At 47.4% G+C, this 25,716-nt stretch overlaps 1 protein-coding gene across 5 annotated transcripts in view; it reads right to left on the minus strand.

Moving 5' to 3' along the window:
• Positions 1 to 25,716, minus strand: part of PTPN3 (protein tyrosine phosphatase non-receptor type 3) — a 129,046-nt gene that overhangs the window by 74,648 nt on the left and 28,682 nt on the right. The window contains exons 1-2 of one of the 5 annotated variants that reach the window (XM_081065492.1): positions 25,044 to 25,158; positions 9,683 to 9,814 (exon numbers count right to left, since the gene is read on the minus strand). The exons of 1 other annotated variant lie outside the window; for it this stretch is intronic. The gene's annotated coding sequence lies outside the window, so the exon portion shown is untranslated. Of the gene's footprint in view, positions 1 to 9,682; positions 9,815 to 25,043; positions 25,169 to 25,716 lie in introns of those variants that run through there. 3 more of the 5 variants (XM_081065491.1, XM_081065490.1, XM_081065493.1) reach the window with 3 other exon arrangements.

Genomic DNA, 25,716 nt, shown 5'->3' on the forward strand with positions numbered 1-25,716 from the left:
GGGGGTGGGGGGCAAACCCAGGGCCCTCAAAGCACTCAGGACTTTACTGGTACCTATAGGGAAACAAAGAGCTCTCTGAGTTGTTGGCTTGCACCTGACAGGATAGCTTCTAGTTCTGATCTGTTTTAAGGCCAGGCCTAAGTGTTCTTCTCTGAAATAAGTGGTGTATTCCCGTCTAAAGATAAAATGTAAAAGCATCTGGATGAGGACCGATCATTTATCAAGCCCTAGATTAAGACCGGATCAAACCATAAGAATGTATGCTTGATCAAACTGTAAGTAACAGCCTTTATTAAGTTGCTGAAAAAGAAATACTGATTAAAATATTTCTTTAAAGTCTCTTTTTAACCAGAGACTTAAAACTTTCATGTTCTTAAGCATCACCTGGGGAGTTTGTTAAACTTCTTGGCACCACCTACAGAGATGCTGGTTTAGTGAGGACTCAGAAAATGGTATTTTAAAAGTTAAAAAAATTTTGAACTTAAAGAAAAGCTGCAAGAAAAACAGAACTCCTGTATCCCCCTGTTGGCCTGGATTCAGCTGTTGACACTTTGCCACTTCCACTTTTATCTCTCCTTCCTAAACACCCACCCCCATGCTTTTAACTGAACACTTGAAAAGTTGTAGATATCATGCCCCTTTATCTCTAAATATTTTAGCATGTACCTCCCAAGAACAAGGACATTTCATAATCACAGTTTTATTATCATACTGAGACAATTTAACATTGCCAAAACACTTATGTAATATACAGTCCATATTAAAATTCTGCAACATTGTTCTGATGTCTTTTGTTTCTTCCCTCCTAATCCAGGATCCCAACCAGGACCTTGCCTTGCTTTCGTTGTTGTATAGAAATTGCGTTTTTTAATAAGCACCCCAGGAGGCTCTGTGCAGAAGGTCTAAGCACCACACAGTGGAAAACTCTCAACAAGACCATCTTCAGGGTTCCTTTCGATTTTGAGCGTCTGTGCCTACAGCCAGGGGCTTGGTTAGGTCACCATCCTAGGTCGGTTTTCCTGTCTGTCTTCCAAGTCGATTCCAGAGCTAAAAAAGAGTTCCTACAGCTTAGCACTTGATCCTGGCAGAGCACTTCTTCAGGCGCTGAAGTAACCGACTTTCCCGTCTATATGTCAGTGCTGGGATTAGCACTGTTGTCACAACAGAGAGGAAGAAAGCAACATGGAAATAACAACAGTTTAGAAAGGATCCTATCACTTGATATTATAGAACCAGATGTCTTGGCTTGTTCACTCAAATTAGCTCACATCTTTCCCAGACAGCAATTCTTACCGATTCAGAATATCCACGTCATTAAAAACGAAAGAAAGAAAGAAAGGAAAGAAGGAAGGAAGACCCCACAGTGCCTTCTGTTATGCACACTTTCTCAGAAACTGGTGACAGTGAGCTACCATTGTCATAAGGAAGAAAAGAAACCAAAGGAAAAGAGATGTATGCATTTTGTATAATTAGACTTTGCAAATGTTAGTAATGAAACTCAGCCCAACCAATTAAAAATTAGTGATTTTAGTTTCCATAAATCCTATTTCACAGTATTAATTTTAAAGTATGTGCAGCTGATAGCAGAATTACCATACAACTAGTCCATGAAATTTAATTTTCCTCATGACTACAATTTTCATAAATTTACTAATACTACCTTCTGACATTTTTTCCACTTATTTGGCTTTTTAACTTTCCAAAGTACAACATTTCATAAGAAAGATAAACATATTAACTTATTTTAAAAGCTACCTTGTAATATAAACATTATTACTGAATACTTACTAAATTAGAAAAAAAAATCTATTCATTCAGGGAGGCATTTTCGTATTGCTCATTCAACATTAAAGCCAATAAACTAATTTATCCTGAGCCTAAATCCTGAAAAATTAATTTTTAAATAACATCTTTAAAGCTTCAAGCCTGATAATAAATACAATCATCCCAACTAACAATGGAAATAAGTGCACAAGACTTATTTTTAATTTGGGTATCCATATATAAAAGTACTTAATACTTTTTATTTATAAAAATGCTTCCATGAATGCATTTATGAAAGTTTTTAACTCTGACTTCACATTATTCCGACCACATGGGAGAAAATGCTCACACTAGTCACTTCAATAACATAGCTCAATGCTCAAATTATCTTGCAATTATTAATCCTAATAATCCAAAGTACAATCTTGCGATCCAATCATTTGTTCCATAGATCCTATAATTTGTTCATGGAGTGGAATTCCAACTGGAGCCCCCAGGAAACAGGGTGGGGTAATTTGTAGGATTAGTTTATTCAAACAGAAACCCGCAATGACCACCCTTGTTCTCATACAACTTCAAAATGTCAAATACTTTTCTTGTTATGAAGTCAGGGTTTATTTATAGGTTCGACACCATGACACTTGTAAAACTAACAAAATAAAAGTTATACTTGATACTGGGAGGATAACACGAAGTAGTTTTAAGCTCCCTGAAGGGCAAGATAGAGAACGCTGTGGGAGCTACAGGAGTTTCGGGAAAGAGGTAATGTTGCTATAAAGAGAAACCAACTTCTTATGTTCCATGAGCCGTGTTTTCAGGGTTGGAATGACAAGCTAGTAACTTAAACACAAAGTCTGCTCCTAAGAGATCAGAAAACTCACATTGAACTTGTGAGTATTTAAGAATTAAGTCATCACCTTTCCCCCCTCTTTTACTCACAGTATCACACGGAGAGGAAAAAAGCACAAATTCTGAGTACACAGCTCTCAAGAAGCTGGACAGGAGCCCCTCATGCCCTGTTCCAAACATGACCCTTTCCCCCAAAGTGACCAGTCTCCTGACTTTGAAGCCCATTTTCATGAGATTTTTTAAAATAAGATTTTCAGTTGGGGAGTTTTTGTTTTATTTTATGTTTAGGAAGTTTATCATGATGCAGTGGTAAACGACATCCCCCCAAATTTCACAGGACTCGATGCTCCCAGGGCCGCCTCTGCATGCATGTGGACGCTTCTGGCAGCCTGTGTTGTGTGGGCCGTAGAGACATGAGAAGGGCTGGGCGTCAGCCTCCCCCCAAGTATGTCTTTGTACCGTGCCGGCTAAACTTCTCCTGTTCCGTGCCAACTCGGCGAACCCAGAAACTTCAGGGGCCAGCAAGCCTGCCTCCTGAGAGAAAAAGGAGACACACGCCAGCCCAAGCAGGAACTGAACCCAACCATGCTGAGGAAAATGACTTCCAGGACTAACCACCAGACAAGCTATCCCAACAGCCTGCAAGCAACTGGCCAAATTCCCATCCCAATCACAGGATTACAATTTCACAGACTCATCGATCTTGTTTATAATTACGTTTTAGTTTAGCAAAGGAGTTCCGGACCATTTACTTACTCAGTATTCATTTACTAGGCACCTGCTCTGTGCCAGGCCAGAAAGTGGGGTGGGTGAGGAGCAGAGGTGCCTAGAGTTTCAAGTTCTAAGGGAGATGAAAGCCCAGGTGCCAGAGGAACAGGAGGAAGGCTCCCGACTGGGGTGGAATGGGGGGTACAGTTCACCAAGGCTTCACAGGGAATGTTGCAGGACAAAGGGAAATTGGCCAGGTGGAGGCAGCAGTCCAGAAACGGCACTGTGTGTACAAAGGCCAGGAGATGAATGAAGCACATGGGCATTTTAGAGGCTCCAGGTTTAGTAAGAGTGTCAGGAATAACTGAAATACCAGAGAAATCTTAGGAAGGAGATTAGCTTCCTCAAAAATTCAAGGGGCTAAAAAAAAAAAAAAAATTCAAGGGGCTGTCACACAGAAGAGGAATTACGGTATGGTGTGAGGCTACGGGAAACTCAGCAGCGATGGAATCCGGCAGAGATGTGGGTTGGAACCCCAGCTTAGGCACTTATCAGCTGTGCGAATTTATAGAGAGATCACCCACCCTCTCTAAGACTGTTTCCTTATCTATAAAAGGGAGGAAATGTTCTTTGCCTTCTAAGGTTGTTTTAAGCACTGAAGATAAAATGTATGCAAATTAACTGACACCTAGCAGGGCCCAATTAATGATACATATTGTTATTATCGTTAGACTGATTACTTTAGATCCCAAGGTGGAAGAAGAAATGAAACAGAAGAAAGAGTTTTTGAAGAGTCAAGGCTGCACAATTATGAAGGGAGAGCTTCGGGAGAGCAGGAGCTCCCCATCAATAGAAGTAACCAAGCAGAGAAGCTGGATAAGACTGGAGGGGGTAGGATGGATGAACTTTGAGCTTCCAGGACCAAGTTTCTGTTATGACTTCTGTTTCAATAGTACCAAGGTTAAATTTCTGTACATGTGAGCACTACTCAGAGCAGCACTATTCAAAACTGGATTTCCTTACATTCATTTCTCATGGGAAATAATTGCAAACAGATACCTCATACCTCAATATCAAAAAAAACCCAAAACTAAACTAAAATGGCCCATTAAACCATGAAACAGGGGCTAAAATAACATGAACAGACAAAAAGCAATATGTAAAGCTCAAAATATAGATAATAGAATGCGTTTTACAATCGAGCAGTTTCTACCTAAAATTAGGCTACCAATCTCTTTTCTTTCTCCCTCTGAATAGTTCAAATAGGCCCCAAACAGACTGGAAAACAGGATGGAATAAATTTGCTCTACAGGGACATGAATCAAGTTGCATAAACTTTACGAAAATACTGTGCTAATATTTGCCCTCGGGGCACAGACACGCCCATTTGGGTGTCAGTCCATGATATTTCTATCTTAGGCTCCAATCACCACCCCTGTGCACCTCAAAGTAGAAGCCTTCAGAAAACAGCTAAAGTCACTTTGAAAGATTTGAGATGTGCTAATCACTGTGCATCCCAGCCAAGAAGCTGGAATCTCACAACCGGACCATCCCGCCAGCTCTGCTCCTGCCAAGCAGTCTGAAGCCAGAGGCAGTCTGGCCAGAGAAACACAATCCTCAGCACCAGGAGCCCTCGCCATAATTTTATCTTAAGGAAACACAGAAAAATATCTTCCAACCCTTCCCCCCAAAGCATCACCCTGTTTGTCACTAATTGGCCAAGTGACGGGGAAGTCACCAGTCCACTTTTCCTTTCGTTTGGTTTCCCAGCTTAGAGCCTCCAAGGTTCTTTCCAGCTTTAAAATCCTCTGCCTGTAGGGTTTTAATCCGAGAGGCCATCTCAGGTTACATTAGGTACAGTAACCCTGCTGGTTGCCAGCGCCTCTAGAAACCAAGATAAAATGTATTTTTATGCCGCGTAGTCAGATTTCCAGGGCTTTCTGTCTTGGTGAGATGGGGTTAGGAAATTAATAAAAGGAGACTGCATTAACGCGCAGAGACTTACGAGTATAAAGCCACGCCGAAATGCTAATCAGAATAACAGTATTCAGGAATAATCAAACAAAAATATCTCTTGTTGCTGCTATTGTTGCATTTACTTGTACTGAGGCCTTCCACGAGCTGGGAATTGTGACTACAGAACAATGCACCCCATTTCTTGATTTCCAGGTGCACTCAGCAACTGGGACCAGGAACACTGCTGCCTGGGGGCTCCAGGTGGCCAGGGATTTCAGCTGGGAAGGCCTGACTAGAGGCCTGAAGGAACAAGCCAGACCTGGGTTCCAGTCTCTCCTCCGCCACTCCCAAGCTGGTACGACCTTGGACAAATTAAGTCTCCGTTTACTCACCTATAAATTATCCTGAGGAGCAGTGATCTTGTAACCCAGTGGAGGCGCTGGCCCACTACAGACCCTTCCTCAACACCAGCTCCTATGAGTATTAGCGAGTATCGCCACTCTTTCCACCCATCTCCCTCCTAGTCCCCAGCTTGTTCCCATTCCCAGGCTTCCCATCCTGAGGAGCAACCAGAGGCCCGACCTCCAGGGCTTCAGAGTTTTCCAGATACTTTCACACCCATCACTCCTGGCTCTATTCATGCTGACTGGTCTGGTGGGCAGCACGCTAGTTTCATTTTACAGATTGGGAGATTAGACTCAGAGAACCTTGCCCAAGGCAGAATCAGCCTGCAAAAGGGGTAATACGTAGTCCCAAATTCAGGGCAGGGTATCACATACCTGCCCACTGAGTCTTGGCCCACATGACTGGGAAGAAGGTGAATTACAGGTGATTCACTGAGGGGAAAAGGCCCCACTTAATCACTATTGTCTCCAACTGACTAAAGGTATATTCTTACCCTTTGAGATAATCTTCATAAACACTCCCCATAGCTCACGTTGGTAAATTTCCCCTTAGGGCAGAAATGGTCCAGGAAACCTTTTCCTCTTAATTAATTCTGCAACATCAGAAACCTCAGTAATGACTTGGGTATGTATTACCATATTTCCTCCATTCTAAGATGACAATCGATTTAACGGGTATTTTAGAAAATTTTAAAGAAACAGTACATCCAAAGTACATTTTGTGAAGATCATGCTGATTTCAGAAAAGTTAAGATGTGGAACACACATCTTTCAGAATTGCAGAAACATAGTAAATGAGTTCCTCTCACTTTGGCAAAAGGCGTGGGCTAAAGGCCCTTCCAGCTCAACAGGCAGCCACCCCAGGGTTAATTATTCGCCGAGTGGACCACCTCATTTCCTGATGCCAGGCACTGGGTTTGGCTTGGGACCTCACCTACCCCATGACCCAGAGCTCTCCTTCTAGCACCAGCAAGTACCCGCTTCTGCACCCGCCTCCGGGGAGCTCAGAACTGCAAGGACTCCTGACGGAGGCCCAGGTGCACTACAGTCCCTGGGAGTCTGGTCTTCTCAATGAACTTGAGCTCAACCAGACCCTGCCCGCTCACCTCTGGGGCACACATGCCAGCTCTAAGCCAAGGATCTCATGACAGTCAAGGGGTGGGGAAACTGACAAACTCGGGGAGTGGGGTGGATCCCGGTGTGGCAGCCTGGGTGGAGCCTGGGTCTTCAGGAGGATCTAGGACAGCCTCACAGCATCTACACCTTGAGGGTCTTTCAACCAGCTGCGGGACGTGATTGGTCAGTGCAGAATCCACCTCCATGGCTGTGAAACAAACAAATTGGCTCTGCCCACCTGAAGGTTAACTAACCCTACAGGGGAAGAAGGAGAGGGCAGCTCAGTAGAACAGCTGCCACGCAGGGCACGCTCTGATGTGGTCACGTCAGATAAAACCAACAGCACTGTCTTGTTTGTTTGGAGACTATTTTTTTAAATAGTTGTACTTACAATGTCTATACAATCATACAGCCCACTCTTTCCCACTATCAAACACTTCATTGGCATGTTATGGTTTTATAATATTCCACCCAGTGGAATCACAGGACGGCTGGGCGTTTGGATGGCTTCTAATTAGTAGGGCTCAGACTTCCAAAAGAACCCACAGTAAACCCAGAGAGGGAAGGAGAACGTGACTAAGGCCAGGCACAAATGTCAGTGAAGTAGGGCCCAGCTGAGCCCTACTTTAGGTCAAAAGGACCAAAGATGGGGTTAGACCACCACCTGGAAGATAATGGCAAAACAAATGAGTAGGTAACTGATAATTTGGGTAAAACCACCAGATTCACTGTTTTCTGTCTTTTCTACCTGGCAGAAACTTTTTCCACTGAAAGGATGAAATTAAAGGGCATGGGAAGGCATCTTCTATGAACCACGACACTCATCTCATTCGACTCCCACATGAGGAGAAAGAACCAGGCTAAAGACTGCAAGGACCATGCCTGAGGTGACCTGGCACAGAGCGGAACCCAAGCCCAGTGGCTCCTGACACTTCCTGTCACACTTCTCCCAGGCGTCGCACTACTTGCTGTAGTCTTTTTCATTGCAGTAAAACAAACAGAACATAAAACTTGCCATTTTAACCATTTTAAGTATACGATTCAGTGGCATTAATTACATTCACAACGTTGTGCAACCATCACCACTACCTAGTTCCAAAACTTTGTCTTCACCCACAAACAGAAACTCTGTACCCATTAAGCAATAACTCCTCATTCCCTTCCTCCCCCAACTTCTGGACACCTTTACTTCCTGTCTCTAAGAATTTGCCAAATGCTAGGTATTTCATATAAGAGGAATCATACAATATTTGTCCTTTTGTGTCTGGCTTATTTCACTTGGCATAATGTCTTCAAGGTTCATCCATATTGTAGCATATGTCAGAATTGCCTTTTTGAGGACGAGTAATATTCCACTGTATGAACAGACCATTTTGTTTATCGATTCATCTGTTGGACCTGGTTGTTTCTACCACTTGGCTATTGTGAATAAGTGCTGCAGTGCACACTGCTGCATGAACATCTGTTTGAGCCTGCTTTCAGTTATTTTGGGGTGTATACCTAGGAGTGGAATTGGTGGGTCACAGTGGTAATTCTGTTAAGCTTTTTGAGGAACCACCACACTTTTCTACAAAAGCTGCACCATTTTATATTCCCACCAGCAAAGTAAGAGGCTTCCAATTTCTCCCAATCCTCACCAGTACTTTTCTTAAATAGCCATCTTACTAGTTGTGAAGTGATAGCTCACTGTGGTTGGTTTGCGTTTCCCTAATTACTAGTGATGTTGAGCATCTTTTCATGTGCTTATTGGGGCACCTGTAGATCTTCAAAGAAATACCGTGTTTCCCCGAAAATGAGACCTAGCCAGACAATCAGCTCTAGTGCGTCTTTTGGAGCAAAAATATAAGACCTGGTATGTTATGTTATGTCATGTTATGTTATGTTATGTTATGTTATGTTATGTTATGTTATGTTATGTTATATTATATTACATTACATTAAAGACTTGGTCTTATAGTAAAATAAGACCAGGTCTTATATTAATTTTTGCTCCAAAAGATGCATTAGAGCTGATTGTCCGGCTAGGCCTTATTTTCGGGGAAATACGGTATCTATCTTCAAGTCCCCTGCCTATTTTTTAATTGGGTTATCATAATTTGAGTTGTTGAGTTATAGGGGTTCTTTATATATTCTGAATGTTAAAGCATTATCAGATACATGACTTGCAAATATTTTCTCCCATTTTTTCACTTTCTTGACAATGTCATTTGATGCGCAAATGTTTTTTAATTTTGATGAAGTCCAATTTATCTATTTTTCTTGCTGCTCACGCTTTTGATATCATATCTAAGAATTCATTGCTAAATCCAAGGTCATGACGTTTTACCCATAATGTTTTGTGTGTCTTTTGGTTTTTTAATAAGGGTCTATGGCTTTAGCTCTTATATGTAGGGCACGGATCCATTTTGAGTTAATTTTTGTACACGATGTAAGGGGGGGGCTGCCCTGATTTTTCCCGGCCGGATCCCTTCCCCACCCTGATCCTCCGGCAGAGCTAGCATCGCTGCACTAGATCGTGAACTTCATGAAGGCAGGGTCTGGGTCTGGATCTTTTAAAAACCACCCCTGTGGTGTACACAGCCAGCCCAGAGCCTGGTACCCAGCAGGTGCGCAATAATTAACTGAGATGAATGGATGGCTGAGCGGATAAACTGCACCCCCCAGCACTTATTACTACTGTTACCACCACCCACAACTGACTGAAAGACTCTTGCTTGTCACAAAGTAGTAAAGCTACTAGGCTAAACATATTAAGAACGAAATATGTAACAACTGTATTTATACACTCCTATCATGTAAACTGAAATGATCCCGGATCTAACGAGCATACTTAACTAAAGACAGGGCAGAGGGTCCCAGCCCTGGAAAGCTCAACACGTCCTTACCAGTTTCCTAGTTCAAGTCCCTCATTGCACAAAAGAGGACACTGAAGGGCAGACGGAGGCAGTGACTTCCCAAATCCTGGACTTCAACTCCCAGGGCTTTCCCCATCAAACACAGGCCTCAGTGATCCCTCACTGCAGATAAGCAACAAAAAGGTATGAGATTAGTCCAGTTCCTTCCAAGGGGAGGAGTCGCCTTCTGGCTCCAAAACCAGCAACAAAAACCGAAGGCCGGGTCCTACGTAGATCTTTGGGTCCTCTGTAGATCTTCGGCTCCAGAGGGCCACCTCCCTGCCCTGCTCACCAGCACCCCACCGGCTCTCTCTGCTCCAGCCACACGGCCCCATTTCCTGTTCCTGGGTTGCACCCAGCCCGTTCCCACCTCAGGTCTCCATAGTTGCTCACTCTGCCTGGAACACCCTCCCCTCAGACATGCTCCCCTGCTCTCTTCCCTACTTTGTTCCTGAGTCTGCTCAGTGAGGCGCCCCCATGACTCCTTATCTCCCTTTTACATGGCTTCTTAGCATTTATCACCACCGGACAGATCACATTTGTTTATTGCCCACTTCCTCCCAATTCCCACATCACGACCTCCTACAAGAATGAAGTTCCTTGAAGGCAGAATTTTTCAGTTAACTGCTGTATACCTAGCAAATGGAACAGTGTCGGGAAAACATGAGGTGCTCAGTACATGTCTGAGGAATGCATGGATTAAAAGGATAAAATGGGGCACACCACACGATTTACTATCTCACTAAGAGGTACAGAGGGGAAGGCAGGCAGCTCCAAACTCACAGGTGAGCGCTGCCTGGACCTGAAGCCAGAGGCTGTCCTGGGGTCCTGGGCCATCGTGAGTGATCACACACTCCTACCCGGCTCAGTCAGGCCCGAAATGCTGGCAGCTGGTACTCTGCTGACCTGGCCATAGTCTTTCCCCACAAGTGCTTAATAAATGTCCGTGAAAGGCACACACAAGTGAACGAACAACTACTGTACACAGGGCTTACATCGGCACTTATAGAAGGCTTGTATCAGCGCTCCTAATCATTCCAGTCATGCTGGGAGGTGGTGTGACTGAGTAATTCCATTTCTGGGAACCTCCCGTCATGATATACCCAGAGACGTTTATAACATTGAAAATTACTACCAAAAAAGTGAATTTCTAACTTTAGACGACCAGGTAAGTAAATCACAAAATAGCCACAGGATACCCATGAAGACTTCATAATGACATGGAAAATGATTAGAATATTAAGTAAAAAGGCTGGTCATAAAATCATTGTAAAAATTGTATCTACAGTATGACCACAACTATAAGTATAAGGGAACTCACAAGAACATGAAAATATAATTGTTAGTTTTTCTATCCTTTCAGTCTTTCTGTATTTCCTAAATTGTCTGAGTAATGAGTTAAGAAAATCAACTGCACAGAACTTTAAAAAATGCTGTCACTTGATGTTTTATTGGTACCCAGAGTATGTAACTGCTTAAACTTGTCCCCTGACTCTCTGCCACCTCTTCTCCCGTTTCTGCATTCACATGATCCTGCTTCCTGTTCTGCAGCTTGCACCTGGCACCAACAACCCTCCCAACCCTGCCACAGCTCCGGCCTTGTACCATACCTGCAAACACTCCTTCCCTAGAAACCCAACTCCGAAGCTGGGCTACACCACCTGACACTCTCCTGGCCCAGAGACCCCAGTCCAGGCCTGACTCCTCCACTCCCCAGCTCTGTGGCTGTGGTATGGGCAAGATACTGAACCTCTCTGAGACTCCATTTCCCCCTCTGCAAAATGAGGTTGACCCCACCTCACAGGGCATCTGAGCCTCAGGGGCTCATGGCCCCCACCTCACAGAGCTCTTCTGAGGTGGAGATTAAATATGTCATGACTGTGAGTGTGACAGCTCTAGACCCTGCCATGGGGACCCCAACCTGCTGGCTCCACCCAGCCTGGTGAAGCTGAAATTCTTTATTCTCAATCTGCCTAGATCTGGGCACCTGTTCTCTCCTGGAAGCAGAAGTAAAGCAGCTGTGCCCTTGCGTCTTAGAACACCACAATAGGTTCACGGATGAAGTTCCCATTTCCCCACTGAACCCTCCACTTCTTCAGAGAACTCATAGCCCAATTCGCACTCCTCAGAACTGATGCCCAAATCCGTTCCCCAGCACTCACCCCTCTCAACTCCCCACTCTATCTTCTCAAGTCTTCCCAGCATTTTTACTTGAGGTCCTGCTGACTCCTTAAGCCATCTTCCCCCATTCACACCAACACTCTCCCAGACTCCCAACTCAGTGCTTGGCTCTCAGTGCTGTCTTTTAGTCACAGGGCTTTACACATTCTTCCTTCATGAACATTCTGCATTCATCCCTCTCTATGATGCCTCAGGCATTTAATGAGCACCAACTGCTGCCAGGCTCCGTGGCAGGTGCTGGGGTTCAGAGGTAACAGGCTATGTCAGGCCCCTGCCCTCTGGGAACTCACAGGCTGGTCAGAGAGATGCATGAATCACCATCTCTCAGCGTGCTAAGTGCTGTGAAGACAGGAAGCACCACTGCCTGCTGGGGCCTTGTCTGGGGTGTGTCATTGCTACCCCGACAGAAGAAAACAGCTCCTTAGTGGATTCCAATGGCAAAGCTGGACCTTAGAGCATGGAGTATCAGACAGCAAAATCAAATTACCCAATACTTATCCCAAAGCCCTCAAGGGCCCCTACTGCCCCTATCTGTTATCATTCACAATCTGATTCCAGTCTCACCTGCCAGACTTCCGACACCTGTGTACACCTGCGACTCCAAGCTATCTCCATGAAGCTAGGCACAGCTGTGTAGTTGTACTTGTGTACTTGTGCCTTTTCTATACCCTCTTTTCCATGAGTTTCTCCACCATAAATCACATTCCGGATCACTGCCACTCACAGTGGGTCCAACGGCATCACCCTGGTGCTTGTTAAAAATGCAGAATCTCAGTCATCTGTATGCACATTCAAGTTTGAGAGCCTCTGCTTTCCACCCCACATCAACTCCTTCCAGGCCTTTGCTTCGTCCTCTTCAACTCCAATGGCCTTTACACCCCGTACTCTGCACGACGGCACCACCTCAGCCCCCACCTGCCCAGGGCAGCACACACAAAGCACAGTTCTCTCCATCTCTGGGACCTCCGGCTCCACCTGTGGACAAATGTCACAGTCTGGTCCTTCTGTCAAGCTTACTGAGAGGGACAGATGGCAAGCAGTGACCGAAGATAAGCACTTCCTGAGTTGTTATCATATGCCACCAGGAGAAGGGCTTGTCATTAGGCAACTTGACCTGTGAGGCGGACATACCTGTCATTCCAAGTGTGAAGATGAGGAAACCAAGATGTTAGGAGGTTCAACTGGGGTCACAGAGTTAGTGGAGGTGGGGGGTTCTGGAGGTGACCCGAAGCTTACAACCTGCACCGACAGGTAACAATTAACACCACGACCTCGCAGAGAAAATTCTGTGCAAGGAGGCCAGGAGCTGAGCAAGTACAGCTGCATTTTATGTAGGGAACAGTCACCTGGCCAGGACCTAGAAATGAGGGAGAAAAGTAGTCGAGAGCAAGTGGGAGGCAGACCCTGGAACCCTTCAGTGGCAGACAGAAGAGCTTAGACATATGGGGGAACGGGAGGTAAGGAAGTTTTCAGAGCAGGCTGGTTAAAAGCGGCCACACCTTTCCCTGACATCCATCCCATCCCCTCGGCCTGACGACCCTGTTCCTTCACCATTTGGGACTTGCTTCTCGAACCCTCCTGGTGCGCCAAACGCAGTCAGATTCTCCCAGGTACACTTGGTTCTGTACCGCCCTCCATGACCCGCCCCCCTCTGCTCTCCCAGACCAAAGCCTAGCTCTCAGGGAAATCACCATAGCAAAGCCTTACTAAGAGTCATTACATTCCCCAAATTTGGGGAATGGTCATTACATTCCCCAAATTTGGGGAATGTAATCAATAATGTTGTAAAGATTTTGTAGAGTATCTGATGGACACTTGTCTTATTAGGGAGACCACCTCAGGGATGAGGTAGATGCCTGATCACTGCACTGTACTCCTGAAGCTGCAGCTGAACAATAATGAATGTCAACTACAATTTTATACAATTTTATTTATATATATATATATATATATATATATATATATATAGTTACAAGAAGCAGAGTACAGCATTAGGAAAAGACAGTGGAAATGTAACAGCTATACGCGATGTAGTAGATTGGGGGAGGGGGGTTACTCTGTGTGAGGGATACAAACGATAAATGTCTATTACATTGTTTTGCACACCTGAAACTAAGAAAAAAAGTCACTGAAAGGGCTTTAGAGTGCCCCTCACCGAGGTCCAGCTGCCAGGAACCTTTTCCCTCCTCTCCTGCGATTGGTAGCACCTTCCCCCAAAGGGCTCCCCTCCAACCCAGTCTTCCCACATCAAATCATCAGTTTCCACACTTATCTCCTATTGGAAGTCCTGAGACTCACCTTCCCCTTCAGCCAAACACCCTACAGAGGCCCAGCTAGGCCCTGGGGGATAGAACAGAGTAAGGGGCGTCTGCCCTGGAGAAGCTGACCCTGAGTATGTACCCCTTTAAAGGGAAAACATTCTCAAGATCCCTCTACCCCCCACATTCGTGCACCTGGACCTATTTGGTAATTCTTAAGAAATAAGCATTTCTTAGTCTTTGAAAATGTCTTTCAGTAGCAGATACTCACTGCAACAACGAATCTGCCTTGAGGATTGAAAATTTTAAGATTAACTTTGTTTAAAACAGAAGACGTTAAAATTACAACACAAAATTTTTCAATTCTTGCATTATAGATTGAAAATATGTTGGTAGAACTTGGTGAAACACAGATCTATTCTAGCGTCTGGCTATTCAACATGTGGTCTGTGGACCAGAGTTTCAACACCACCTGGGAACTTGTTAGACCCCAAGCATCAGAATCTGCATTTTAACACTAAAGCTATGGAAGCCCTGGCTTAGAGCATATAGTGTGTGGAGTTCGGGGTAGAGACGGGGGAAAGCAAGAACAGATGGAGCCAGGTTACATGGAACCCACAGAGAGGGAAGGGATCTTATGAATTTTTGTAGGGGACACCTTCTGGTGGCAATGTAAAGGAGGTAGCGGCAGGGGGGGCCTTTTGGGGACAGTAAGCAAAAGTGGAGGCAAATGGGAGAAGTTTAGGAACTAACCCAGTTTTAGCAGGGCTGGAAAAGAGGGCAAACTGGGGGAAGGATTTCTCCGGGATGATGGGCAGATCTGCCTAGTGCAGGTGTGGGGGTGAGTAAAGTGTGACCCTGGGGTTCCTAAGCTGAAGACTGTGAAGATTATGGAGAGGGCGTTTTTCAGGAAGAAGGTGCTGAGCCCTGCTTTGAATGTACAGTGGAGGGACCTGAGGCTACTAAGCGGGAGGTGTGCAGATGTGATTGACATAGGACCTGAACTGCCCAGAGGCGACCAGGCTGAAGGCACAGACCTGACGATGGCATCAGGCGAGTTCACCCAGGAAAGTCTGCAGGACAATAAGAAGACAAAAGGAACGGACAGCAGAGGGATGAGCCAAGGCGGCAGGGCGGCAGGAGAGAAGCTGCACCAGAGGCCCTGGCATGAGAGAAGGCGACAAGCCAGCCGCACAGACCAAACTGGCCACCAGTCTTGACAAGTGAGCGGACCCTGGCCATCACAGCATCGGCAGTGTTGGGCGAGAGGCACGTGGAGAAGAACGGGGACAGCAGGCTAGAGGAGGAATGGGTAGACAAAGCCAAGACTGACAGACAAATGCCTACACATCCAACCTGATATTGCTCATTCTTTTTAATCAGTATGATGTCTTCCCAGACACCCATGTTTGTAGCATTATTTGCAATAGCCAAAAGCTGGGAGCAACCCAAGTGTTCACGGACTCATGAATGAATAAGCAAAACGTGGTATGTACATTCAATGGAATATTATTCAGCCTTAAAAAGGAAGGCAATTCTGACACATGCGACAGCCTGGATGAACCTGGAGGACATTATGCTCAGTGAAACATGACAATCACGAAAAGACAAACACTGGATGATTCTACTTATAATAGGTACCTACAGTAAGGAAATTCAGAAACAGAAAGTAGAAGGGTAGTGGCCAGGGGCTGCGGGAGAGGCAAATGGGGAGTTAGTGTCTAATGGGCTCAGCGTTTCAGTTGTGCAAGATGAAGAGTGCTGGGGCTGCGCGGTGGTGATGGCAGCACTACAGTGTGACTGTACTTCATGTCACTGAACTGTACCCGTAAACATGGGCAAGAGAGTCAATTTTACATTATGTGTATTCTACCACAATTAACAAAATTGTCTTCCTTTCATTATAGGTACAGAAAACGTGAACACCTGGAATTGAACGGTGTCAAAAGAGGTGACAGCAAATCTTTTTCAGTGACTGTAGACTATTCTCCAGAAGGCTTGGCAGTGAAAGGGAAGGGAGTAATCGGGTGCTGGCCTAAAGGTGAGGCCAGGCTTAGAGAAGGCTTTTTCCCCGTCATGCGATGTGATGACAATCTTCAACGGTTAAGTGGAGAGGGAAGCCTGAGCCACGAGACACTCATTTTCTCAGACTAGAAGAAAGGGAGGAGAGGAGCCAGAAAATGAAGGAGTCAAGGTGAGGAGGCTCCCACCAGACAGCCTCGAGCATCTCAGGGCCACAGGTGGTGGGGTCATCCGGAGAGGCCGGGACAACAGGTATGGGACCTGGAAATAGTGCAATGGTCGGGTTGGCTGGTGTGGGAGTAACAAGGGAGGACGGGATGCTGACTGGACAGCAGGGAGGGCCTGGCTGGCTGCGGAGCTCAGAGTACACTGTCCCATGCGATCACTGAGCCTGGGCAGCCATCCTCGGAGGGTGATTCCCCATCTCTGGACCTGCAGCACCACTGGGGAGCTCATTAGAAACGCACATTTTCAGGTCCCACTTGAGAGTCTGATTCAGATCCACAGACTCAGAAACTCTGGGGGCGGAGCCTAGCAGCCTGCGTTTTACCAGGTGATTCTGATGTACTCAAGCTGGAGAAACACTGGCCCAGAACACAGGCGTCCTTTGCCTGATTGTGCTTCATTGGTGTTGTGTATTTCACAAACTGAAGGCAAGACCCTCCACCAGTGAGAAGATCACGACTTGTGTTATTGCAATACTCAATTTATTGTGGTGTCTGGAACCAAACCCACAATATCTGAGCTATGCCTTTATAGAAATTCAACAGAAGGTATATGTCACCTTTTCTATACGAAATTAAAAAAAAAAAATCAGCCTAGCAACTTCTTTGTAAAAGAGCAAGAAATGCATAACCGCTTCAATGTCAATACAACTTATTTCTACAGTTAGAGAAATGCTAAAGGATGTTAACAAAATTATAGAAATACACAGTCCATCTAATAAACTTCCTTAGATGAGATCTAGAAAACACTCCTAAGATCTGGGGGCTTGAAACTGTACGACATGGGTACCAGCCCCTGCTCTGTGACCTATAGGACCTGGAACACGCCACATCCCTTTCAGGGCCTGGCTTCCCCACCTGTAAAAAGAGCTGGCAAAGGTTCTTCTGAGGTTCCTTCCAGTTCTGACACTGTGTGATGCTTTCTGTCCTGTAAAAACTGACCTCCAACTGAATGCTCTTACACAGCTCTGCCTTGTGGGGAGTAAGAACATTTTAAACCAGTACAACATAACAATTAACTAAAAAAGGAGTTTAGTAAGTGCTAGTGTCTTGAACACTCCTTTGCGAACTGGCTTTTCCAATAAAGCCGCCGATGCCTAGAGTTATAAAAATCCTATACTGCACTGGACTGTGTTCATGAAGTCCACATGACCAGGAAGCCCAGGAAATACCTCTATACCTTCAGATTTTCAGCCTACAATGCTTTTAAACCCAGGAAGGCTGGGTTGATATTTTGGGCTAGGCAGAAAATGGGTTAAAGCACCAGCCGATAAGGACCCCAGTGCCTGCCACCTCTGGCCGGAGACGCTGGGCACGCGCTATTGCAAATGGAGGCTTCCTGATAAATGGCCCCCTATTGACCTTGTTACTGGGATTCCTAGACGCTGGCTTCCCGCCTGCTTTCTCTGCATCCAAGTCCCTGTCTGCACCTACTGGTCATCTAATGCCCATCCTCTTTGCCTGGGTCCCCAATGCCACCTGCTTCCCTCCTTCTGCCAAAGGCCAGCGACTTGGTTCTGATCTTGGAACGAGGGCTGGAAGAAGGACGTGGGTGTTCGTGCAGGATGGACCAGGAAGAAGCGTGAGCACCAGGGAAACAGGAAGAAAAGGTCTGGGGAGACTCTGGTCTCCTGTCCCACCTCGCTCACACACCCCAGCTCTTACATTCCATTTGCATTTGGTCAGTGGGAAGCACAGCTGGCTTGTTTGTCCCCCTTGCGTATCTATCACAGACCCCACCCCTCCTCCTACATCTAGGGTCCCTGGTGACTATCCAGGCTCCTATAGACCCGTGGCAAGAAGCAGGTGAGGGGAGGGCAGAAAGAAGGCTGATGTGGCAGGAGCAAAGCTGGGGAGGGAGGGGCATGCCAAAGGAGTGCAAGCACAGAGGGGACCAAAGCCATGGACATGGAACTGGCAGGCAGTGCCAAGGAGATGAGTTTTGTCTGTATCCAGTTAGGGCATGCCTAGTGCGAGAGGGTTCTCCTGATCCCCCTGCACGACCTCCACCCTCAGAGCACATCTGTGTGGGGTGATCACACACCCTCATTTGCCTAGGGCAGTCCCCAGCTGAGGCTAGCTGGTTAGACACAGTTATTAATAGCTGCCCCTTTTATTCTCAAAACGTTCTGGTTGGGATGATGAATTCTAGTCGCCCTATTCTTGGCCCCCTAAGTCTGCAAAGTTAGAGTCCCCGTTAGAGAAAGCCGCTTATCATTGGGAGGGACCTCCAGGCCTAGTCTTGCCCCTCATCAAATGTTCCATTCTCCTCTCCAGCATCCCTGCCGAGCCATCACCCGGTGTCTGCTTATATACCCCTGAGGAAGCCCCTTTTCCAGGAAAGGGGTATTATAAAAACAGCAGGATTCAAACCGAAAAACAGTATGATTGCCACTAAATAACAAATCTTTCAGCAGGAGAAGGAGTGGGAGTGGGGGAAACTAGAAAACCTGCTGACTTTTTCCCTTCCAGCTCCTTCCATCTTACCACCTGTTCATTCAACAAACATTTCCTGAGTGTATTTGATGTGTCAGTGGCATGGGAGACACAATGGTGGGTTAAAACAGACAGACGCATATTGAGGGGCATTCTACAAAATGACTGGCCTGTACTCTCCCAAAACTGTCAAGGTCATGAAGGACAAAGACAGGCTGAGGAACCGTATCAGTCTGAAGGAGCCTAAAGAGCCATGACAACTATGTGCAACTCATGATCTGGGGTTTTCTTTGCTACAAAGGACACTGTCAAGACAACCGACTAAGGTCTATATTGATTCCTTGATTCTAAAGATTGTACTGTAGTTATACAGGAGTTCCATTGTTTTTGGAAACACACTGAAGTATTTCTGGGGAAAGGAAGCGTCTATATAGAATCCTTAAATGGTTCAGGAAAAAATATATATACATAAAAGGATAATGTGAATGGGATAAAATGGTGCCTTTTGGGGAATCTGGGTAAAGGGTATATGGGAGTTTTTTGTTCTATTCTTGGAACTTTTCTGTGTCTGAATGAGGTCAAAATAAAAAGTTAAAAGAAAAAAAACAAGTCTAAGAGGAAGTTTTGTTTTTTTTTTTTTAAAGAAAGACTGACTTCGCAAATCTCACAGCTGGGGAGACAGGTACTAATACAAATAATTACACTAATTAACTGCAAAATTGCAACTGTGAAAAGTGCTGTAAAAGGAGAGCATCTGGTGGCAAGAGCTTTTATAGCAGGCAGTTTTACCAAATCAGGAAGGTGAGAGAAGGCAATGCAATAATGGAACAAAGCCCAAAACATAAGTTAACTGGGGAGGAGGGAAAGAAGGTTCCAGGCTCTCATAGCCCGATTTTCCTTCTCATCCCTGACACTTTAATTTTCTACAACCATGTATGAATTTGATAAGTAGACCAGGGGAGGGGATCGGTGAAGGGGAAGGGGGCCGGGGGAGCCAAGTGGGCCAGGTCTGGGCTCAGGCTGTCATCATCTCCTCTGCAGGCCCACCAGTGGTTGGGATCAAGGGACAGATGACACAGCTGGTTGCTTGGTTGCCACCTCTCTCACCAAGAACCTCTCAGGTCTAGACTGAGGCTGCCTCACCTGAAGGAAGTGAGGTACAGGGGCTAGGTCTTCACATCCCACTCCCCACGTTAGACCAGTGCCTGTAACCAACACAGCATCCGTCCAGCTGGCCCCAGCCTCTTTCCCTTGTACTGGACCCTGCCCTTGGAACGTCCCTTTAGGTCTAAGAGCTAGGACCTGAAGCCCTGCCTTGGGAATGGACCGCCACTCAGCCACAGCGACTCTCGGCACCGAATGCCAAACAGAGTGCTTGTCTGGTGGGCCAGAGGCCTGACCACAAAGGGAGGGGACCCCCTTTCCTGTGCCAAGTCCTGCCTTAGTGAGTTTTCGGTCATTAGCTCCTTTAAAATGGTCCATTTAAAGGAAACAGGTTCTGTTATTATCCTTACAGTTAAATGATTTGTCTAGGGACAGACGTGGGTTCAAATCTTGGCTGCCCTACTTATGAGCACTGTGCCCTTCACGTAGTCATGTCATCTCTCTGAGCCTCAGCTTTCTCACCCCATCGGTGAACTGGGGCTGGTAGGAAATCGCAAGATTCTGTGGCTGAAAGGTACTGTTTATTCCCTTTTGAGGCTCCTGTGGGCTCAGTACAGAAAATTCACTCCAAACTACACACTGCTTAAATATTTACTAAAAGCTTGTGTATCCTGACAGTAAATCATGGGACCTGAATTTTCCAGGACTATCCCAATTTCAAATCCTCTGTCCTAACTTTCCACATAAACCATTGAAATGTCTCAAAAATTCCACTCTCTCAGTACCCAAACAACACCTCCCAGGCCTCCTCTTGCACAAAAAAGCAGCACAAACATTCTTTTTCAGACGACAGATCCCAATCTTTGATTCAGAAAGTGTAGTCAGCGGAGCCCTGCAGGCCACCTGAAGGAAACGGGGTCAGGGAGAAAAATCCATGGCAGTCAGCACTCCACCGCAGCTCTCAGACTCGGCTGTTTCCAGCACACTGGTGTGAAGCGTAGCCAGAAGCTGTACAATCAATCAGAACATCACCCACAGAGGGACACAGACCGGGGCTATGAGCTCTGCCCACCTACCTACCAAGCGGCCCCCACCCCGGGAGGCAACATGGGCCCGGGGGTTGCCACGAGAATTAAATGAATGAGTTAATATTTGGAAAGCACTCAGGAGCAGTGCCTGGCAACCAGGAAGTGCCACATTAGTGATGACTAACTAGCACCAGAGGCATCCTGGCAGAAAGGGCTTAGGCCTCAGAGACAACCCAGAGGCGTCACTCCTATCCGGGGGGAAAAGAAGGAGAATGGGCACTTACTCCTGGGTTGAGGGAGGCCAGGCCCCAGCAGAGATGGAGGAGTACCCTAACTCAGGAGGTGAGTGGGTCCTGCATTAGCCAAGCTCAGAAGGTGGGACCTGGGGAAGAGTCGCCACTCCTGAAATACACATGGTCTCTTCATACCTCCGAGCCTCTGCACCTGCTGTTCTGTCTGCCCCCTGAATGCCATCTTTTTCTACCTTCAAGGCTGAATTCAAATGCCAGCAGCTACTCCCTGTGATACTCCTTGATGCCCATCAGAATGAGTGGTTGCCTCCACTGGTCTCTCTTGTATCTGGCTTTATCGTCTTTTAAAGCAGTTATCAGATGATAGATGGATAGATCGCGCACACACACACACACACGCACACACACACACACACGCACACACACACACTCACACTCACACACACGCAAATGTCACTGTCTTCCTAATTCTGCCATGAATCCTTCCAAGAGGTGTTCAGATTTCATCTCCGTAACCCTAGTGCCTGACACATGGTATAGACTCAGTAATTGTCTGAATTTGCTGTTAAATCTGTACTCATAGTTGGTCTTCATTGGAGGCACAACCAGAAGTTGTGTGATGCAAGATCTGTGGGTCTTGGAATCCATGACCAGATCTGATTGCAGCCAGGGCCCTACCAAGTACTCCCTTTAGTGCCCCATAAGGCAGATGAAAGGAGACAACTGTGACATCAGAGCCTGTGGTTACCAGGACCCAGACCAGAGCAGTGTGGACACTGACCAGGTCCTGTCCCATCCCTATTAGAGTCCGTAAGAAGAGCTAAGGCTTGGGAAGAACACCAGCAGGCTGCCCCGCCCCCACCAGCCTGTCACCATCAGGGTAAGTGCCTTAGACATTCCAGCTCCTGCAACAGACCCTGGGAAGAGATGAATGGGGGTCGGCCCTGCTGTCCAGGAACCACTGTCTGGTGGAAGCAAGGTCAGCACTGGGATTACGGTCAACAGGCACTCTCCTAGGTAGAGAGGGAGGGACCACACATTGCTGGTCCCTTCCCAGCCTGCCACCACGCTGAGGGTTAGGAGGAAGTAGGTTGCCACATGTCCTGTTCCCTCCAATCCCCAAAGCCAAGCCCCTCTGATGGACATTGTCTATTTTAGAAAACGGAATCCCTCGTGGGCCTGGACCTGAGGTTCACAAGGTCACAATTCATCCCTCTTGCTCCTGGCCCCACACTAACTGCAAGAGAGGGAGAGGGACGACACTGAAATTAAACAATGTATGTGAAACCTTCTAGTTCACAGTCAACAATCAATCTCCTCAGACCATTTACCAGCCTGGAACCCCAACTTCTTTCAGGGATAAGATTTGTCTCTGACCAGAAGTTAAAAGCTACCGGGATACATACATCTCTAAGACAAAATGCAGAAAGGAGGGCTCAGAGACAGGAGGGGTGAAGCAGTGTGGGACCCTGAATCTGACTGCGTGTTAACTTAGGTTCTGTCTCCTGCCCCAAGCTTCCCTGAAGCCTTCTATTGTGTCTGGCCTGACCAGGCAGACAAGTTCCCCCAGGCACCCTGGTGAAGTTCATTGGGGTCCACTGGCCAACTCTGCAACCCCCATGCCCAGCTCTGCCCGGCCATATAGAGCAGAATGCCTGAGCTACTCTGAAATGCCTTCAGTAACTTGACCTTTTACATTCTCCAGCTAATGTCTAATTTGCATATAGGAGTCCGTTTTAGGAGATGGCAAGTCACCAGGGACAACTCAGGATCAATATAGAGTAGTAGGCACGTTTCATTCTACTCCGATTCTCTGCAAATTGGTATTCCATTAACTGTACGTGGGATTTATGGGAGCTCACTATAAACTAGAATATTTAACTAGAACGACCTACTCTCTGTCAGATAATAGCCTACCATTGTTAATGTTCAACTAGTCAATCTCAGAAAGGTTTCCAGCTTCCAGCCTATTCTACATCTTGATTTAATCATCAGGAAAGTCATCTATTTGAAAGTCTCCACACAATAAAGGGCAAACTTGATACAGAAGAAAAAAACCTGCCCGTGGAACCAGAACACCCGAGTTGCAAGGCAGCTATACCACATAACGTGTAATCGACTGCTCAAAGCCTCGATTTCACCTGTAAAATGGGAATAACACCAGCCTCCTCAGGGAGTTGTACAAATTAAATGAGTTGATGCATGTGGATGAACTCTGTGCAGTTTTATAAAGCCATACAAAAGTTAGTTACTATAATACAAACAGAAGATGAAATTCTCAGACCACGTGGATAGGCTAATGACAGAAAGCAGCAGAGGTTCTGAAGATATTTGGGATATTTGGACCCCCAGGGAACATCTGGTCATGTCTGGAGGCATTTTTGGTTGGTCCAACTGAAAGAGGGAAAGAAATCGCTACTGGAATCTACTCGGTAGAGACCAGGGAAGCTGCTAAATATCTTCCAATGTACAGGATAGGCCCTACGACAAAGAATTAACTAATCCCAGCCATGAGGTTAAGAAACCCTGGTCTAAATAATCACTTAAAGTTGGGTCTAGAAGCTTTTTGAAACAGAATCCTTCCTAAGCAGGTTTTACTTTCAAAAAGCACCATCTGCTTAAACATTTGCAAGATGGATCATCACACAAAACAGCTCTTTTGTAAGTAAAGCTGAACTGCCAACTTCTGGAGTTTCTGAATGTATAAAACTGCTTTTAAAGAAGATGCTCTCCAATTACAATTCTAAATTGTTTTTCCAAAGCCCTTGACTTCAGTAAGACGTTCTCCAGGGCACAAGGACAGGGTCTGTCATTCTGCCACTAGGCCCTGAAGATGCTTTCGTAATTCTAATTTCCTGGTGAAATGGGAGCCACGAGGGTCTCTAAACGAATTAAATTCACATCACGCCAACTGCTGGCTTGCTTTCTGCCGGGCACGGTGCCAAACACCTCCACATAATTTATCCCACTTAATCCACCCAACAACCCAGTAAGGTGGGCATTATCACCGGTAGTTTGCAGGGGAGGAAACTGAGCATCAGAGAAGTTAAAGAACTCGCCCAAGGTCACCTGCTGGCTAAGGGGGTGCCAGAGTTGATCGGAGGTCTCCAGTTTCCAAGTCACAAGCTCTTTCCACCACCTCGGAAAACCCAGGTGTCAAGTTGTCTCAACTTCCCATGAATTTTTAAGGCAATAGCAACTTCTCAGTAACTTTAGGTTGCTGAAAATGGGAATTTCCGGGGGGCAGGGAGCACTCACACACACTCCCCTACTGCAGCGGTCTCACCGCAGGTACCTGATAAATCATTCCATACCGCCCGCAGAACAGGGAGGATTTATTGGCACTGGAGCTCGTGCCAGGCCCAGGAAATGCCATCTTTGAAAACCGAGAGGCGGATTCGCCCTGGGAGCCGAGAAGGTCTGGCCGCCCCGCGGGCGGTGCGCCCCCTCGGCGCCGAGAACCTGGGTCGCGGTGGCGCTGGGCCCTCCGGAGTCCCGGGCTGCGCCAGCTCCGCGGGTCGCGTCCGCGCGAGCCCGGGTCGGAGCGCACGCCCACGCCTCGCCGCCGCCGCCGCCGCCGCGTCCCGGAGCCTCCTCCGGAGCGAGCCCCACCCGGCCCGGCCTGTCGCCTCCCGCCCCGACCCCGCCAGGTGAGCGCAGGAGGGGCGCCCCCTCCCTGCCCCGACGTGGCCCCGGGACCCCGGGGCCGCGGCGTCCGCCAGCCCGCCCGCCCGCGCGAGCGCCACGCTCCTGGGGACGGGTGGGGGCGGGGCGGCGCCGAGAGCGACCCCGGCCCTCGCGCACCCCGCACCCTGCCCCCGACCCGCTGGGGTCACGCCGGTCCGTACCTGCAGCATCCGGGGGCGCGGGGCGCCCAGGTACGTCGCGCGTGCGGGCGGCGCGGAAGCTCGCTCGCGGCGCGACCTGGCCGCCGTCTGAGCATGCCCAGTGCCGCCCGCGGGCGGCTCCCGCCGGCCGGGCTGGCCGCGACGGGCCCGCGCGCCGGGCGGGGGGCGGGAGCCCGGGCCGCTCTGCAGGGCGCCCCCGCCCGCGCCTGGGGCTGCTCGCCGGGGCGCGCCTCCCTGCACCACCGGGGCTCTCCTGCCGCGCTCCGGGCCACCGGAGTCCCCTCGCGCGTGCACGCAGTCATTCCTCCCCTAACCATTTACTGGGCACCTACTATGTGCCCGGCCCTCAGTGATCTCACACCTGCGAATGTCACGCAGTCGGCGCTCAACAAATCTTCAAAATGAGGAGACTTGCCAGAGGGTCCGTGGTTTTGCTGGGGTCCTGCTGACTCCCGGCCCAGTGCTTATCCCCTTCCACTAGTAAGCTTCCAGGCTTAAACTTTCCCCAGATTTGTGGGCCCCCTACTTGATCTGTGCTCCTGCTTTCCTATGCCACCGCATCTCACACCTACCTTCTTGCAGCCCCTTCTCCCCCATTAGCACCTTTCTGTCCACCACCACTCAGAACTTGGCCAGCCTCCACATACTTTTGCCTCTTTGTGGGACGTCTGCG

This window comes from Rhinolophus hipposideros, assembly GCF_964194185.1.
Source record: "Rhinolophus hipposideros genome assembly, chromosome: 11".
Classification (NCBI taxonomy): Eukaryota; Metazoa; Chordata; class Mammalia; order Chiroptera; family Rhinolophidae; genus Rhinolophus; species Rhinolophus hipposideros.